The 14,466-nt window shown below is 39.4% G+C and overlaps 1 protein-coding gene across 12 annotated transcripts in view; it reads right to left on the bottom strand.

Annotated features, from left to right (window-relative positions):
* The window catches only part of PDLIM5 (PDZ and LIM domain 5), a 172,278-nt gene extending 169,445 nt beyond the window's left edge, over window positions 1-2,833 (bottom strand). For 5 of the 12 annotated variants that reach the window (XM_045536722.1, XM_045536723.1, XM_045536732.1 and 2 more), the window contains exon 1: window positions 2,700-2,797. The gene's annotated coding sequence lies outside the window, so the exon portion shown is untranslated. Of the gene's footprint in view, window positions 1-1,752; window positions 1,963-2,699 lie in introns of those variants that run through there. The other 7 variants (XM_045536729.1, XM_045536731.1, XM_045536724.1 and 4 more) reach the window with 5 other exon arrangements.
* Window positions 2,834-14,466: the final 11,633 nt, after the last annotated feature.

The following is a 14,466-nucleotide window of genomic DNA, read 5'->3' as shown; positions in this document are numbered from 1 at the left end:
GAAATCGAATTGCTGCTTTAGAAAAGAATGAGCACATCAGTACTTTCTTTTTTCTACCTTATTTTAACTACGCTCATAATCATTCTCATGGTAGTAGTTTTATTCAATTTTTTTTAAAGCAAAAAAAAAAGTCTAACTTGGAGTTTACTACTGGTTGTTATAGTGGCAGGAGAGACTGGAAGGAATGAAGGTTTTTCTTCTTTTTTTTAGTGTAACACTAAGAAACAGAATGGTTCCCTCTTTAACACACTAACTGCCATGTGAGTTGTATTTAACTCATGCTAGTTTTGAGCCCGGGGCCTCATGAAGCTTATGTAGCTCACACATCTCTTCACCTTGGGAGCTGCGAGAACTATTTTTCAAGTTGCATATAACTCACGTGCAGAAAACAATAAAAAAATTTTCATCAAATCAGAAAGGGTTGTTTTGTTTTTGGCATTTTTATTCTATTTTCCTAATAAAGCACCATGACCCCAAGGAAAAAAATTTTCTTCTAGTGTGGCAATGTGCTTAAAAAAAATTAAAAAGGTAACAGATACATAATTTTTAAAACATACTTTCTTGGAAAACCTGAGCTGTGCAACATAATCACCACTTTATATTACCTGTCTTCAAATATTTTTTTCATTTTTTTATTAACCCATTCCAAATTTCTACCCCATCGCACCAAATTCATAGTGGCAGAGGTAGCCATTCAAACCACTGGGTATATTTAAAGCAAACAGATTCCTCCTTCCCATAAAAAGAAAATGAGGTAAAACTTTCAAATAAGCCTGGTTCTTTAAAAAAAAATTAAATCAGGGAAAATATGCACTGCATCTACCTAGAAACCAAATGAGCTTTTCCCCTGGCATGGCAGTACACTGAACCACCAGGCAATAACGTATTACTTCATACTGAAGTAACAGGCACAGGGCACTAAAAATGACCCAATGGCCTCACCAGAAGTCAAACTGTTGCATATAGGGGAAAAATAAATAGAGGAGAGCTAATAAGGATCCACACAGAATGTCACTGCTTTCCTGCTACAAAAAAATTTTCATGAAACTACTAGGAAAAAAATTGTCTTGAATTAGCACACAATACAGATCAGAAGTGTGTAAAGCCAACTGATACTTCCCAGAAAGCCTGTCCTTTTTTTTTAATCTTGAACTTGTGTCAGGGGAAGATTATAAAAGTTGGGGTCAATTTCCTTTGGCCCCATTCTTCCCTACAAGAAAAGGTATTTCATGTATATGTCAACCCACGTACAAGCAACTTCCCCTTCCCTTGAGGACTCCATTCCTGACTGCTCCCACTTGTGACTGAAATTTCTAGCACTTATAAGGTCGCAACCACACTACAAAACCAGTGTCATTTCATTTCTAGTTAGTGTCCCTTCATTTCTAGATCCTCCTGCTGCTAGCTGCATTCGGAATCCACGTGCCTGAAAACACGCTGCGCCCTAAGCAATGGCAATATTCTTACTGGCCTTTGCCGGGTCTCCTCCATCTGGTTATTAGCGGTGCCCCTTCCTAAAACACCGGGCAGGCAGGAAACAGCAGCCCACTCTGCTTTCAAACACGCAGAACATTTTGGAATCTCTGTATCATTATGGACTTTCTTTTCGGAAAAAGTCGAAACAATGTCTCTGCTCTAGAACGAGGGGAGGAAGCTTGGTGTTTCCCACACTTGACACCCAGCTTCTCGGGTGGGTGGGTGCCAGGGGGGTGCAAAGACTCGAGATGAACTACACAGAGTGACAAGACGGACCTGAAGTTAAAGAGCAAGAAGTTGAGGTTCCCTTTTCTCCCCCGATGGAGAGATCACGAAGGCAGAGCTGAAGAATTCAAGCCACAGGCGCGGGAGGAAAGCGGCCGACGAGACAGTTTTCCAGGAGGGCTTCGCGCCCGGCCCCGTTGGCCAAATAAGGCCCCGGGCGGGTCGCTTCCGCGGCGGGCGGGCTCGGCCGTCCTCCCGGGCAGGACCCGGGACGGGACCCGGCGATCGCGCCCTGCCCTGCCCTGCCCTGCCCGGCGCAGCCGCGCATCCTCCTCCCAAGCTCTGCCCCGGTGCCATCACGCCCTTCCTTCTTCCACGTATCACTGCCAGACGCAGCGAAGCCACCGTCTTCCCAAAGCGCCCCCCAAAGTACGCAAGTCTTGGTAACTCTGGTGGCCGTGACAGATCTGCTTTTGAAACGAGCTTTATTTCTGCGCGCACAGCTTTCCTCGGTTGCACAACTGCAAGTATTTGGAGGCGCCTGATTGCGTCTCGGTAGTCGGAGGGCAAAGAAAAAAAAATCGCACGCCCTTTCCCGTGCAGTCCCGCTTCCTCCCCCTGGGCACTGCCCGCGGGCACCCGGACGCCACGGGGACGGCCCGGCCACGGGGACAGCCCGGGAACGGTCCGCGCCCGCCCGCCCGCGTCGCCCCCACGCCGGCTCTCGCGGCCCCGTCTCCGGCGCGCCTGTCCCGGCCGGCCCGGGCTGCGGGGGCTTCCAGGGCTCTCGCCCCCCGGCCCCGCGGCCTCTCCCGGGCGCCCCTCGCTGTCCCCGCGCGGCTCCCCCGCTGCCGCCGCCGCCCGGAAAGCACCTGAGGGGCCGTCCCGGCACGAGGGGCGCCCCCTCCGCCTTCCTGCGCCCGGCGCGCGGCGCCCGCGGCCCTCCCGCCTCCCCGCGGGAGACCGGAGACGCGCGTCCCCGGCCGGCGGCCGCTCACCTCGGGCCCGGCGCGGCGCAGCCTCCGCCTCAGACGAGCGCTGACAAGTGACTCCCGGGGCGTGCGCCGTCCCCGCGGCCCGCGGGAACTTCCGCCTCCTCGCTGTGCCCGGCCCCGCCCCCGGACGGGGGCACGCCCCTGACCACGCCCCCGGTCGCGCAGGCCACGCCCCTGGGCCGAGCCGGGCCGGCCGCTGAGGGGCGCCGCGCTGGGGTCGCGGGGGCGGCTGTGGCGAAACAGTCGCGCCACCGAGTTTCGGTGGGAGGAGTCTCGGGGGACTTCGAGCGGCACCTGGAAGGTGGAAATCTGTCCCCCTGCTGTGGGGACGTTAACCCTGTCATCACGCCAGAAGACAGCGACAGGAAACAGCGGGCAAAAGCGCTGCAGCCGCCGGGGGTCCCCTGCGTCCTGGACCATCAGTGGCCTCCTGCGCCTCTCGAGTGGCTCCAATTGAGCGGGAGGGATTTGTTCCCCGGCAAACGGGAATCACGTGCAGTGAATTTTCATCTTAATTCTAAAACTGAAGCAGAATGACATTTCTGTTAAACGCGATTTTATTTGGGTAGAACCACATGTCACTTGACCGTTGAAATTTGAGTCCCCAAATTGAGATGTGTTGGAAGTGTAAACGGCACACTGGATTTTGAAGACTTGGTCTGAAAAAATTATGTATAGTATCTCAATAATTTTAATCGATTACATGCTGAAATGATGATAGTTTTATGTGGTTAAATAAAATACATGAGTAAAATTAATTTCACCTGTTTTTTTTTAACATGGATACTAGAGAATTTAAACATACACATGTGGCTCACAGTATGTGTTCTTTGTGCGGTGCTGGTTCATAGCTTTCATCACATTTTCCAAAGGATTATTTTGGAGGAAAGGGTTTCCCAGTATGAGAACTGATTTCCAGAGTGCTTTAAGTTTGACACCTCACTCAAAAATAAAATAAATGACTAACAATAGCTACTCTTTATAAACACCTACCATGAGCTCTAGGTGGTGTGGTAATCCTTACGATAACTTTGTAACATGAATGTCATCCCCATTTACAGATAGGGAAGTTGGTTACGAGAGATGACGGCTTGTGACAGTTCCACGGGGCCATGGCTAGAGTCACGCTCTGCGAGTCCCATCTCTGCACCTCTTTGCTGCTGATACAGTGACACTGAGCCTGGATCAACAAAGATGCATTAAAGACATCAAGAACCCAGGTCTTTTATGGAGGTATCACTTAGAGGACAAGCATCTTGAGGTGACGAGGAAGAGTTGAGTGAACACGTTGTTGCTTATTTATGCAAATTCAATTTTAGCCCACAGTTGCTAGTCTGCCTCTGAACCTCCTCCTACTGCAGTTTAAAGCCTGGAGTATAGAATAAATGGACCAAATTATCTTGCGTAGACCGGTATTTATCCAACTGTCCTCTAAAGGCCCAATTGCATCTAAATGACATGGGCAGCTTGTAGGTGGGCTCCCGGAATCTGCCTTTTTAGCAAACATTCCCTCCCCTGCCTCTGAGTAATTATTAAACTGTAGTGCTTCAAAACTGCTTCCCTAGAAATAGCCCTGTAACCCCAATTTGCCGTGTACTATGTTTAGATGAAAACCATGCATCCCAGATAACAACACTTTATCTCAGTTTATCTTAAAGAAAGTGACAATTATAAATAACCTTATGAGATTACCATGAGGAATCGTGATAATATAAAGCACTACAAAACATACTCGGCACTGAGTAGGTGTTACAGAAATGATAGCCATATCAAACTTTCTTAAGCAATTGATTATGTATCACAAAAACCAAGTAGAGAACTTTAACATTCATTATGCATAGACTATGCTCTTGGTGCTTTGTGTACATTATTTTACTTAATTCTTACAATCATATAAAGTAGGAAGAAGCAGAAATTTAGAGATTAAGAAATTCAACCAAGGGCACATAACTGATCAGTGATAGTAGGAGAACAAAAAGTCTGACTCCAAAAATCATGTTCTTTTTGTGACAACACAGTGCCTCTCAGTAAATTCAGTAGGCCATCCAGCTTAAAGATCAGAGAAAGAAGATGGAAAGCTATGTCAGCTAACACTGTTGAGGGCCATAGAGGTGCTAGCTGCAGGCAATTATGGATAAAATAAATGGTGAGTTATTTGTATATGAGGGAGGATAAAACTCTGGAACCAGTAGGGCATTTTATAATGAACTGCCACGAAGCCATTCTGACTCTCCTTCTCCATCTCCCTCATAACTGACATTTATGAAATGGTTGGCCATGGTTTCAAGGACAGTCTGTGACGACAGACTAGCAGAACAAGAAGAAACTGATCCATGGGGAAATCAAACCAGTGTCCTTGGCCTCATTAACTCTACAGGGCTAAGCAATAAGGCACTGACTACAAAGGTAACCGTATTAAAAGCTTCATTTTATCATAATCAGACAAAAATTTAGAGCAGAAAAAAAAGGAGATCAAAAGATTAGCTGATTTAGCAGGAAGAGTTTTTAAGAATATTCCATCCAAGCACAGTATTTGCCTAAGTGTATAAATGTTTGCTCTAACATTTTATTATCCAATGTATGACTCAGAACTTCTTGTAGCACTTCCAAAATAACAGAAACTTTTAATTACAAGATGGCATAGCTGTGAGTTTTTACAGTTGCACCCCATAAACTATAAAGTGCCAGCCTTTAAAAAGTTCCTGTATTACTTTCAGTCAGTTTATCTTTTAAGTCCTAATACTGAAAGGTAAATAAACCACTCATAGTTATGAGTAGTTAATGTTTAAAATCTAGAACACACAGGAAGGATTAGCAGTTCTAATACCTAAAGAAACATTTGGTAATCTGGGGGGGGGGGGGAAGATAGAGGGCACAGTGTCATCCTGAAGCTTCCTAAGGAGTCCTGGAAGAAGGACAGAACTAAAGCAGGCATGGAGAGAGAGGAAAGGAGGAATATGGATGAGAAAGACTACAAGCGGATCCATGTAGCCTAGGCAACTGAGTAAATGCGTAATTGAGGAAGAAGGCAAAGTGTAAACTAGCTTCAGGGATTCAAGTCTGAGTTTTGGAGATGCTCTTAGTAACTGATATTAAAGGAAGAGGAGCAAGTGTTGAAGGAATTGTGCATTTCACTGGCAGTTTCTACGAAAAAAAAAAAAAAGCCAGTTGGTAAGTGGGGGGTATGAAGAAGTATAGGTGGGAAAGGCACTGAAAAAACTATTGGGGAGCTCCATCTAAGTTTGGTATTTCAGAAGGGGAGGAATATTCCTCATGATAAGATCAAGATTTAGCCAGCCCAATGTTGTACTCAGATGAAGTCAATTCATTGGGGAGTCTGGTAGCTGGTTGAGAGGATAGAGAATATGTCAGAATAATTTTGGAGATAAGATAGAAATAAAAAATGAGTCAATAATTGAAAAGATATGGTATGTGAACATGTTATAATACTCCCCACTTATCTGCAGGAGATACCCAGGGGAATACCAAGACACCCCCCCCACCGGGTGCCTGAAACCAGAATAGTACTGAACCGTATGTACTATGCACAAATTTCTTTTCTTTCTTCACGATTTCATGGTTAGAAGATTCATTCTTACCATAGATCTTAGCAACCTCAGCATATGATTTTTTTCCTTTCCTTATTAAGTGGAGAAATTTTTTACCTTTTCATTTGAAGGAAGCAATTGACAGCTTCACTTTAGCATATCTGAACTCCTAGCATCACTACTCTTGCACTTTAAAGCCATTGTTGAGTAAAATAAGGGTTACTTGCACATAAGCACTGTGATACTGCCACAGTCAATCTGATAACTGAGATGGCTACTAAGTGACCAAAGTGAGTAGCTTAGACCACACAGATAGGCTGGGCAAAGGGATGATTCATGTCCTGGGTGGGAAGGAATAGGACAGCATGAAATTTCATCACGCTACTCAGAACAGCACGCAATTTAAAATGTATGAATCGTTTATGTCAGGGATTTTCCATTAAAATTTTTGCCAAGAAATGAATCTTCTCAACCTGGGAGGTGGGGCAGACCATGATTACAACCCTCATCCATTTTCCCAGTTTCCAAGTTTGTCTTGATGTAAAAAGTTGAAGAGCACTGGACTAGGAAACCAAAAAGAGATAAATAAAAAGATTGTTAGCTTTTCATGTACTGATCGGAATGTCTTGCACATTTCTACGAATGAGTTAAGGAAAATATGAAAAAAAAGAACATTTAAAACGCTCACTGTCAGAGTGCTTACTGAGAAAGATCTTACTTATAAAAGGCAGTAAGTCATTTTTGGAGAAGACACCATTCCCATACCACTATACAGAATCCCTTATTAAATTATTTTCAATTAAACACATTTGAGCTTACCATCTGTAGTCAGGGACCCTGACTGACACATTGTGAATGGTTCTTTTAACCATCAACACTTTGGCATGTATCTCTAAAATGCTATGTGCTCTTATATAGTGAGTGTTTACCATGCCCCAAACTTTACATATATGTAGAAACTCTCTCTATATATAGAAAAGTATGTGTGTATACGTTAGCTATCTTTGGGAGATGGGACTATGAAGCCATTAATTTTTTCACTTTATAATTCTCTATATTTCATTTTAGAATATATATTATATATAATGATAACAAAATGACACAGATCTTTTTAAGACTACATAAATTACCTAAATTCATCATGACAATATAAACTTATATTAGTCCCAAGTTAATTTTAAATTAGCTGGCTTTTAAATCTCAATGTCTTTAAGTGTGGTATTTGTCCTAAAACACTGATCTAATCTCTGCTGACTCATTAGTCTTTCACATGTCTGGGTTTAGAATTTCTCATGCTTTTCCATATATCTTTCCATCAATGGTGGGGTTTGGAGGACATAATTATTAACAAGGCAAGTGTACAAATAAGGCCTTAAGCTGTATTTTTTGGATTGGAAAGATCCTTGGGGAAATCTAATCTTAATATGCTTTATTTACAGTAAAATCTCTCCACCCAAAAGACCTCTACTAAGTGTTTTTAAAATTCATTTACATACTCTGGGAAAAGCAAGGAAAGTAATATTTTGGTTGGAAGGTCCCTACGTTTGTAGTTGCAGTGGAATGCATTAAGGCATGTCATTCCTAGCCAAAACGTAAGAGTGATGAATCAATTCATGAAAAATCTGATTAAAGTTTATAATTGTTCTTAAGATAAGGAATAAAATGAGAGAATGAATGTGGACCAATAACATATACCAAAATTACACTTAATTCCACTGATAGCATCTAATGTACATCACATCAAATTCTGTCAGTCTGTGTAACATACACATACCTATTGGCATTTAATTTCATAAAATTAATTCTGGGAAATTTCTCAAAGCCACTTTCTCTCAGCTGTGAAAAGGTTAACTGGTGAAGAAAGTAAGGAAGACATTTTTTAAAAATCCGAGATATGAAACTGGAATCCATAAATATTTTTATGATCTGATTATTCCACAGGACAAAATATTTTCTAAACTCTATTCTAGCCAAAGTTCGATGCCGGCTGCTTCTCAGAATTTCGAAGCATTAACAAAGTAACTGTAGTTTTGCTATGTATAAATAACAAAATCTACTTTCTAGTTAAATATTGCTTTAAACATTAAAGCTTACATTTTAAAATTCGTGGGAAAAGTCTGGATAGAAATGTTATCAGTGGTTGCTTCCGGGTAGTGAAACTTTGTATAATTTTATTCTACTTCTATTTGCTTTTTCTTTTCAAATTTTCAATGAAAATATTTTACTTTTACAATAAACTGAAAATTAGGAGTAGCATTATCAGTCCATATTAATACACATAATTGTTATAGACACATATATTGGTCATATACGTTGGTACATACACTTATCGTATACCTTTGGAACAAATTGAAACTTTGAATAATTTCAACATTTAATGATAGCTAAATACTCTTCTGAATCCTTTGGATGTATTGACTTGCTTCTTCCCCACAGCACGCCTATCAGCTAGGTACTATACAGTATTTTCAGATAAGAAAATGTAGGTATAGCATTAATATATCTTACTCACAGTTGTACACCTAGCTAATATATGCAGAGCCAGGTTTTAAATGCAGGCAATCTGAATATATGTACCTGTATTTAGCTAAAATGTGTGGCTACTTTTACAGAACATATTATGGAAGTTTTTGTCATCTGGAATTTTATTTTCACATACGTCTGATTCAGCCCAACATGGTTCTAATTTAGGATTATAAACTTCCTTGATGAGTTTTATATTTTACATAAATGAACAGATGATTAGGTAAACTGCAAGAAGGTAAAAAGATTTATTATATTAAAAGTCATTTCAGGATTGAGACATAAATCTCAAAATTGATTGTAAGAACTATTTTTCTTCAAATATTTTAAGCTAACACCATTACCTCTGTTAAGATTCATAGCCTTCCCCACAGAAATGAGTCCCTTGATGATAACAACTTACTTTCCAGTATGTGAAAAAGAGCGAGAAAATCAAATTAAAATCTTACACAATGTTTGATATTTCTTCTAGGAAGGAAAATATGAGAGCCCATATATGGTTGTTCCATTAATACTAGTCACATATTCAAATTAAATCTGAAAAACAAAATATTCACAAGTCTGGTCTAGGTAAAACCAAACTATTAAATATTTTAATTTGTACTTAACCATCCTGGTGTGCTAGTACTCATGAAAAATTTAAAAATTAAAAAAAATTTTAATTAAAAATAAAAAACCCCGCATACATTATATAGACACACCTTAATCAATTTCAAACACCCTGAACACACTAGTTAAAGTAATGTAAAAAAGTACTATGAAAAATATAGGCAAAATAAATACATTTTCCAAATTAACATTAATTGAATACCTTTTTAAATGAAATACATAGGGTGATAAATCTCTCTGTGTAGGATTTAATCTTCAGGGGGGAAAAAACTAAAGATAAATTCTTGTATTCTTTTTATACTTAATATAGTTTTACACTACTTATATATTATATTACTTATATTATTCATTGCCTTTTTTTAGAAATTCATACTGTTAAATTTATATATATAATGACAATTAAATCAGTGTGCTATAATTTCAGAACTTAGACTCTACAAAAGTGCTTCTGGCCCAAAGACAGAAACATACATATTAATAAATTTGGAACAAGAGATCCTTTTGGCATACAAGGGGTTAGAGGAAGATGTTGGTGTATAAGAAGAGGTTCTAGTTCTTTCTTCAAAAGGGCAGAAACATCCCCTAGGAAAAAGCAAAATCTTGTATATTTCACAAGTATTTCAATATAATCAGCAAGGACTAACAAGTATCAATCCCTCCTAGAAAAGAAACGAGTTGGTTGTTACAACCTGAGCCAAAGTATCAACTGTTATGCACAGATCCAAATATAGTACCTTCTGGCAAAGACACAGGGCCGAGCCAGGGGCAGAGCTGGTGGATCCTGATAGCTCTGCTGGAGTAACTTGAGCTAAAGTTGTGCTTGTTGTGGAGACAAATACACTGAAAATCCAGGCAGAGAACAAATCACATGACCTCCATTTTAGAAAGTTCTTTGGAGATGGAATCTCCTGTTATGTCTTTTTGTTTGCTTTTTGTTACTGTTGTTTTACTTTTTATTATGGAATTTCTAAAGAACAATGTAAAGAACATTCAGTGTATTTATTACCCAGCCTCAATAAGTCCCATCATTAATATAATTTAAAATAAAATGTTATACATAGTTTTAAACAACAATAAATATTCTACATGACAAGATTTCACAAACTATTTTTCAGGTTAAATGACAAAGTGTGAGTTTTAGTTCATCCATGTTGCAGTTAAAGAGTTGATAAAATGAGAATGTTTTTTGGTATTTTTTTCTCTCAAATTGAAACTCTCAGGGAAATAAATCTTTGTGGAGAGTCTATCCATTTAAAAATGAAGATGTTCAAAAATTCACTTTTATTAGTTCAACTACTGAATAGACAGACTCTCAAGGACTCATTCATGTTAGAAATAAAGCTTGCTAGAAGCTGATTAAAAAACCAAAACAAAACAGAAGTTCAATCTGTTAATTTACACTAACAGGATACTTGTAAAGCAATCTGAATCTTCAGATCATTTGACTTCCAGGGAGGCCTAATTGGAAAATAAAATTGAGGTTAGAAGTTTGCTCAAAAGGTATAGAATCAGAGTAAAAAGAGATGCATGAAGTTAAGGAGAAGCCTCACCCTGTTGGGTTAACCAGATGGACTCTTCCCTCGTAGGGTGATTACTTCAGCAAGTGATCCAGGATGCTTCTAACACACCTTCCCCAGCCCAGGGTCAAAGACGCCCTGACAAGGGCTTGGTTTCAGACTCTTCCTTGTCAAAGTTTCTAATAATTTCTATTTCTTTCTATTACCAAAACACTGTTATGAAGCTACACTATGTCTAAGATTGCAGTTGACCTACAGGAATAGCATTTTAAATTATCGTCTTCTATTTTGAGGGAAACTCCCAGCCTCCTTGCTGAAGTTTAGGCAGCAACCTACTAAGCCACTGTTGCCCTGTGTGTGCTGTCACCCTGCAAGTCATTTAGACTTGAACACTGGCAAAACACAAATACAGATTTTTCCTGTTTTTCCAGATTTCAGAGAAAGGACTCCAGCTTTTTTTTTTTTTTTTTTTTTTTCTGAGTTGGTTGAAGAAAGACTAACCTATAACCCAATCTCTGCGGGATAACTTCCCAAAGCATCAAAGTTCTCCCTTAGATTTTTGAACTGAACACCAGAAAAAAAAATTTTTTTTCATCCTTTTGCAAGTTTGTTGACTTTATTAATATTTGTTTCTCTATAAGATTAATAAAATAGACTCTGTTTTCTTTTGTACATACACATGCTATCAATTTATTAGTAGTATATTAGCTTTTATTTATCAAAGGGTTGAAAATGGAAACAATTTTGAGTTCTCATATTATTAAAATTTCTGTTTCATTAGCTCTCTTTCATACTAAGTTAACAGAGGAGTAAATGAGAAGCTTTAGTCAAGAGAGTCAGAGGTTTCATAACTTCCTTCATTTGTTCTAAGTGGCTTCCTTTCTAACCCAACCCTAGCCGATCCATAAGAATTCAACTTGGTCAACCATCCTGTTGTGCGCGTGAGAAAAGATTTCTTTTCCCACTCATCACTAGGGGCATGATTCAAGCACCTATCACAAAAGACAGATTACCAAGAGAAAAGCATACGAAGTTATTTAAGTTTAATGTGATGCAAGAGCCTTCAGAAATGAAGACACATTAATGCTAAGTTTGATGAAAAAAAATGCATAGTTGTAGAGAAGTCTGATAGGACAGAGAGAGTCAGATCTAATGGTAGTAAACTGGGAGAAACTTAGCAATGCCTGTTTATTCAGATTCTTTGTGTCCCCCTGTCTTCAGAGATAAGGACATTCCTTTCCTCTGGGTTTATGGAAGCCACCTCTCATTGGAGTGCCTTATGACCTGCTTTACAGGAAGTTCGGAGAATTCTTTTATGGCCTGCTTCAGGGCGAATGGTAGGAAAAGGTCAGAAAGACCTTCTTGCTTCTGCAGCTTTCTTAAATGCCAAGGCACCATATTTGGGGGTAGTGCGTCTTGAACCCCCTCACTATCTACTGACACAAATTCTGGAAAATTAATTCCAACCAAAAGAATAATATCAGAGAGAATTTCATTATGCCCTTATTTTATTGTCAATACTTTCGATTCTGGCATTTGTAAAGAGTAGTTTGCTCCTCTGCTAGTCTGTTCCAACATGGTTAGCTAGAAGACCAGGCAGTGAAAAAACAGTGGGGATGCTGAAGAATTTCCTTGCTGTAGGATTTAGGTATCAGCAATGTCTTGGAAATAATGACATTTGGTTATCTTGTTTGCAAATATAATGTTGAGTATAAATAATTTCACCAAAAATAATTCATTTTTTAGTTTTGAAGTTAAAAAATCCCCTGGTTTGTTTCACAAAATCTAAGGCAATTGCTTTGGTTTGAATGTGTCTGCCAAAGTTCATGTGCTGGAAACTTAATCCCCAATGCAACAGTGTGGAGAGGTGGGACCTTAATAGATGATTAGGTTGTGAGGCCTCTATCCTCATCAATGGATTAATCTTGTTATTGAGGGAGTAGTTTCCTGATAAAAGGATGAGTCCTGCCCCCTTCCCTTCTCTCTCTCTTGCATGCTCTCTTGCCCTTCTGCCTTCAGTCATGGGATGATGTAGCACGAAGACCCTCACCAGATGCAGTCTCTTGATCTTGGACTTCCCAGCCTCTAAGACCGTGTTGCAAATAAATTTGTGTTCATTGTAAATTATGTAATCTCAGGCATTCTGCTATAGCAGTGCAAAACAGCCTAAGACAGCTATCTTCTATTTTTTTTCCCTTCAGATTTATTTACCTATGTTTGGTTTTTTTATCTCCATAATTATAACCATTGTGGATCAACAAGTAATTTATTTGAAGAGCCTGCCTACAAAGTGATAATAAAATTATCTTACAATATCAGTGCATGGTATGTTTAGCCCAGACTGGCCTATACATTGAACATAAATGCAATGCTTATCATTCTTTACACTTTTGCCCTTAAAAAAATTGTAAGTACAAATATGCAAGGAGTCGGATACTACTGTCTTGCAAATGGAAACCCTACAAGTAGTACTGGTTGACATGAGGAATGAACCTTCAATGTTATTTGTTGGCAAGTTTGCTACTGTACTATGTTAGTATAACAACTGATTGTAATTTTCAAGGCTTTTATTACAATATATTCTTGCTTTGGTTGTTTATTAAGTGTTTTAATTAATGACTGTGTTCTTGTGGGATGAAGCAATAGAAAGGGGAAAGGAAAATGAGTAGTGGGAAAAGAGCAGCAAGAGAGAAGGAAAACAAAAGAGAAGACACAAGGAAACAAAAAGAAAACGGAATGGAATGAGGAAAGGCAGATAGTTGCTTAGGAAGAAGAACAACATGGAGAAAGTGAAATTTTGAGAAAATGAGGAACACTTTGGTTGGTTCTCAAAGCGTATGATTATTTCTGGCAACAGGACCCCAAGCACCACTGACAAGAAAAAAGATTCCTATGTAACTTGAGGTGGTTAATATTTAATTCCCATTATTTCCTATTTAATCTCAAGTTAACTTTTGCTCTTCCTAGTTATTTGTTTCTGTTATTGTCACCAAAAGCTACTGGTCTGTCTCTTCTTTTTCTTTCTTTCCTTCCAATCTTAAAGTAATGAGAATTCAGATCCTTTATGGTCATCAAGCCAGAAAAGAAGAGCAAACAGATGTTCAGGTGGAAGAAGAATGAGGTTTCAGGAACTCTCTGACCTATACTATCATCTCCTGAGCTAACAGTGCTCCTCTGCTAAGCTTCTGTAACTCAAGGCTTTTGTAAGGAATATCCCCTCCTACAAAAGAGGAAACTGTAGTTTTAATGCCTTGCTCCCCAGTGAATGAATAACGGTCAGAAATAGAACCGAGACCTCCTGATGCCTGATTCAATGTTCTTTCCACTTCACAACGATGCCTACAAATATAAACAAATAAAAAAAACTCTCCAAAGCAAATAAAACCGTATCCATTTGCATATTGTAAGTCACACTGTCGAAGCCTAAAATTTAGCAAGGTTAATTTTTAAAATTCTAGCTTTTAAAACACACACCTGATTTTGTAATAAATTAACCCATTTTAATGTATTTCACTAGATAGAATTTTCATAATTTTTATAGTGAATCTAACAACCCAGTAATACCCTACAACA

Source organism: Lemur catta, chromosome 24 (genome assembly GCF_020740605.2).
Source record: "Lemur catta isolate mLemCat1 chromosome 24, mLemCat1.pri, whole genome shotgun sequence".
NCBI classification, from domain to species: Eukaryota; Metazoa; Chordata; class Mammalia; order Primates; family Lemuridae; genus Lemur; species Lemur catta.
Note: the sequence above shows the minus strand (reverse complement) of the source record. Positions and strands in the feature narration are given on the sequence as shown.